This window comes from Corylus avellana, chromosome ca2, assembly GCF_901000735.1.
Source record: "Corylus avellana chromosome ca2, CavTom2PMs-1.0".
In the NCBI taxonomy this organism is placed as follows: domain Eukaryota; kingdom Viridiplantae; phylum Streptophyta; class Magnoliopsida; order Fagales; family Betulaceae; genus Corylus; species Corylus avellana.
Window position 1 is genome coordinate 47,064,386 of NC_081542.1, and position 5,730 is coordinate 47,070,115.

Sequence of the window (5,730 nt, forward strand, 5' to 3'; positions counted from 1 at the left end):
GGTTGTTTGTTTCATCAATGAGATATATATATATATATATATATATATATATATATGATGCAATTGGGGCCTTTTGACTATGACCAACAAAAGCAGCTTTTATTATTTGTATTTTTATTAGTTTTACACGAGTACTAGGAACATTTTACGGTAAACCTTTAGCACGCACATAAGTGACATTGTAAACTTCTAAAGCGTGAAAACTTAACATTGAAACCTTTTAAAATTTAAAGGTACAAATACAAAAGTGTCTGAATCTCAGGGAGTAATAAGTGAAGTTAGATTCATAAATTACTATCAATTTAATACATGGAGTTCTAATTTGAACAATCTGTCTCTTAGATTTATAAAGTATGACAAATTAAATTAAGTATTATACTATAACTAATCAATTAAATGGCTGCATCTACATGAGTTCTACTATATTAGCATAATGTTTAAATTAAAATAATTCGGATGGATGGAAATTTAGTAATTTCGAATGGGTAGGAGTAATAATTCAATTAGAAATTAATATTTAATATGACAGAATTCAAGCCATGCATTATTTATCCTATGCTCATGAAAAAGGGATTGAGTTGGACGGTATAGAATTGGCTGTACGTACCCTACGAAATTTAATATCAACGACTCACTTGTTTCCAACCATTAATACAACAAACAATAAACCAATTGAACCATTGTAACGTGTTGACAAAGATTTTCCAATTTTCTCAAAAATGTGAAGAGACCCAAACTCGATCGGTCATGCTCATTTTTTCCTTATCGTGTGTTTTGGTTTTCTAAAGCATATGGAAAAAGTAGATGAAATTAATGTCTGCAACTACTTGGAAGCTTGGAAATGGCTTTGGCTTCACATTTAATAGAATTGATGCCAACCATTTTGATCAAGGTCTTCCTTTTGCATTTACTACGTATGGACTATCAAGCATTAGTTAGTGTTGTAGTATATTGTAGGATATGATTTGATATTATAATTGATTATAATTAAATCAAATTAAATTTGAATACATTCAATTATGATTTGATTCCATCTCTCATACCATTTTGTATTCTCTCTGGCCACCTCCTTATAAATATTGATGATTTGTATTGTAAAATCAATCAAGTGAATAAGAGTATAATTAACTTTAATAGATGTGGATGTAGCTTATAGACCAAACCTTATTTATTCTGCTATTTATTCAAAATTTCATTTGATGTAATTATAATTTGTAAGTTCTTGTTGTTGGCTAATTTGTGATCAAAACAGATGTTCCAAAGCACCAAGACACATCTCAAATGCAAGCAAATTTTCATCCTAAATGCAAGGCTGTCCGTACAAGTTGCTAGGCTGTCCGAACAGCATTTCCAGCATGCTCTTTCTACCTCAACGCAAGGCTATCCGGACAGCACTTCCAGCAAGCCCCTTTTGCTTGCTTGCAAGGCCATGTCCGGATAGGCACTAACCCTATTCAGACACCTCGTATGTTTTACACCAAAAATGTGATTTTAAGTGTCGGTGTGAAAAATATAGTGAAACAAAAATCAAAAGATCATGTTCCATATGGAATTTATTTCACTGTGTCAAATTTGTACAAAAACTTTTTTTAAAGAGGAATGTATTGGATGAGAGTGGCTGGCCCTATGATAAGGTTTGAATGTTGATTTGATTTTTTTGTCAAAACCTTATGTTGGTGAAACTTTCTCCTCATTTTGTAAGCTGGTAGTTTTTTTCTTATTGGATGGCTTACACACACACAACACACAAGCATGGGTTGAATGAAACATTTTTCTTTGCTTAGGTTAAGCAATATGAGTTTCTTGTTATTTCTAGTTTCATGTATATTTTGCATATTTGGAGCATGTTTAGAATATTCATTATGAAATATATAAGTCGTTGATGTGTGTATCATATGTGTTCATTTGACTTTTGAGGGGGAGAAACCTGTTTTTTTCTTTCCAATTTCTTGTTGATAAATGAGTCATACATTAAGGGGGAGTTTATATTGATGTGCCACCATGATTCGCATTAAACTTCATGCATTTTTCGTTTAAATGTGATCATGAGTTTTTCTTGTATTATTCATGTTCCACATATGTCTTGATGTATCTTGTGAAGTGTTTCAGGAAACATGAAGGCATTTTGTCATTCTGTGACAAAAAGGGGGAGTAATGATGGAGAGATGATAGGATGTCTCGGCATATTGGTTTTATCACCGAATTGCCAAAGGGAGAGTTTGTTAGTATTTTTGTTGGCTTAATTCGATTCCAATATGCAGAGGCTACTGTCCATGGGCTTAAACATTGATATAGAATGCTCAAAATCCAATCTTGACCGTTCACAATGAGGATTCACGTGTCATGAACATCCATACAAAGTTTCAGCTTAATTGGACCACAAACGCTCATCGATCGGAGCTGTTGATCAAGGCCGGACAACATTTTCAAAATGCAGGTTTCACCCATTGCATGCTCTGTCAAGACAACAATTCCAAAAACTCAGTTTCTGTCCTTCGCAAGATTCTGTCCGGACAATCCACTAACTTGTCCGGACAACCCGTAAGTTTTACATACAAAACGCTCATTTTAAGTGTGTCGGTGTCTAGGGTTTTGTCATGTGATATATATACATCTCATTTAAGAGAGAGATGCACGAAATCAGAGGCTAGGTTTCGTGAAGCTGAGGTTAGAGAGAAAATCTGTATAAGCCTAATTATTCTTCTAGGAGGATTTTTGTTAGTTTCATTGTGCTTTGATTTAGAAGTCTATCAGAAGGGTTCGGTAAAAGAGAATCACGTTGAAGAAGATTGGGGTCTTTTTACTATGACCAACAAAAACAACTTTTATTATTTGCTTCTGGGTCGAGAAAGATTTTTTTTTTTTTAAAAAAAAAAGAATAATTTTGTATTTTTATTAGTTTTTTAGAAGTATGAGGAACATTTCACGTGCGTATCGTTTGATTTAACGATAAACCTTAACGACATGAGTGACATTGTAAACTTCTAAAATATGAAAACCTAACATTATTGATACTTTTTAAAATTTAAAAATACGATTGCAAAAGTGTCTGAATCTCACGGAGTAATAAGTGAAGTTAGATTTATAAAGTATCAATATAATACTTGCAGTTCTAATTTGAACAATCTGTCTCTTAGATTTATAAAGTATGACAAATTAAGTATTATATTATTTTAACTTCTCTCATAAAAAATGATTTTATCAACTATTGCATGTGCTGAAACTATGACCGTTTGAAGCAAAATGAAATAAAGAAAGAATAAAGGAATAATATTCAATGATAGGAAAAGAATATTTAAATGAGATAATAAAAGTAATAAATTTAAATATTGAGCTGAATGTGGGTGTTTTAAAAGAGTGGGAGCTAAATTAATAGATAAAGGTGATATTTTTATCTAAATTTAGCCAAAAAAATTGCTGAGCCAAAGAATGCTCTTTCCAACCATTAATACAACAAAGAATAAACCAATTGAACCATCAACCGTTGTAACGTGTGGACAAAGGTTTTCCAATTTTCTAAAACACGTGAAGAGACATTTTCTAAAGCATCATGTGACAAAGATTTGGGTAATGCTTATTTTTCTTTTCCGTGTGTTTTGGTTGCTAAAGCTTGTGGAAAAAGTAGATGAAATTAATGCGTGCAACGACTTGGAAGTTTGAAAATGGCTTTGGCTTCACATTTTATAGAATTGAAGGCAACCGTTTTGATCAAGGTCTTCTTTGTGCATTTACTACCTATAGACTATCAAGCATTAGTCAAAACATTAGTTAGTGTTAGGATATATTGTGGGATATGATTTGATATTATAATTGATAATAATTAAATTAAATTAGATTTGAATACATTCGATTCTGATTTGATTTCATCTCTCATATCATTTTGTATTCTCTCTACCTCCTTTTATCATTTTTTTTTTTTTTTTGGAAATGCTATATGCTCTTTTAGTGTTTTTCTTGTGTCCTCCTAATCTTAGGCAAAAATTATTTTATAAAAACCATATCCACCAAAAATTAAATTAAATTATTTTGTAAAATAATATCTACATAGGACCATGATGATACAAGAAAAACACTAAGAAAGAACCTACCATTCCTAATTTTCTTTATTCTGCTTTTTTTTCAAATTTGATTTGATTTAATTAATTATAAGCAATTACCAAATCAAATCATATCCCACGATGTACTCTATCATGACTTGACCCTGAGATTTTTGAATAAGTATTAGTTGCAACTTGTCCGAATAGATGTGATAGTCTAAGATGTTTAACATTCCCAATTTTCTTTATTCCGCTATTTTTTCAAATTTGATTTGATTTAATTATAAGCAATTACAATATCAAATCATATCCCACGATATACTCTATTCTGACTTGACCCTGAGATTTTTGAATAAGTATTAGTTGCAACTTGTCCGAATAGACGTGATAGTCTAAGATGTTCCGTCACCTCTAACTAGTGGATTTTTGAATGACTCTCTTCCAATTGCTTGCTTGAATTAGCTGCAATTTTAAGAGCATTTCGAAAGAGTTTATTTTTTTTTATGTACAGACAATCAATATTTTGATCTTAAAAAGAGGAGGAAAAAAAAAAATCAAAAAACGCATGGAAATCCAAATAAATCACACAAAAGGAAAAAAAAAAAAAAAAATCACATAAAACATTCAAATGAATTAAAATATAAAATCTATTATATTTCAATACAAATAAAACCCATATAATTTTGAACATTCGAAATGAATTCAGAGCAAAATAAACAAAACATTTTTTTAATATATATAAAATAAAACAAAATCTTCAGATGAACGAAATAAAAAAATATAAATAAAAAAATAAAGCAATAAGAAAAAAGGAAAACAAAAAGTTACATCCACATGGGATTAACATGCATTGTAATCTCAATTAGAAATTTATATATTCATAATATATGCTTTGTAATAAATAAATCGAAAATAAATTCAGTAAGCACATGATTCCTAAAGATAATATTCTAACAATTATAAATATTATTTGTATAAATATTTAAAATTATAAATAATACTGCATTTCATAACCTTGTCGGATAGAACTCATCTTTTTCGCAACTTATCTCAAAAATTGTTTAGAGTATAGAGTATTTTCATTAAGGTATTCACAATTTTGGTTGTTTAAATTACAATCAAAATAAAAAATAAAAAAATAAAAAAAACCGATGAGAGAGAAGCACCGTAAGAAATCTGAGTGAAAGGAGAAGAAATTGACGTTGAATGTAAAAAACTACATAGACAGTTAATTGAAAATTGGTCATTCATATCTGTCTAAACCCCATATGAGACGGATGCCCTTTTTTTTTCCTTTTGCCCAATAAGAAAGATGGTGGCATCCTCATAATCACATTCTAACGTGGCGTATAAAATCTAAACAAATAATCTCAAATTAAGTATTCCTTCTAGAGAGAATGAGAACCACAATGCAAAGTATCATTTTGTAGGGGCGTAGAAACAATTTAAATTGCAAAAAATAAAGAACAGTAAATGAAATTATTGACAATTAAAGAACCCGAAGGATGGTGTCACTGTATTGATTGACATTCTCGATCTTCTCCTCCTTTCCTTGAATGGCAATGCACAAACAAAATTTTTGAACACTAATTGAACATAAATAAAATAATCAATAATGACAATGGCAATGATGATGATTTCAATGATATTTATCCTTTTATGAGAAATATCCGGCAAAGAATGTCATTGAATC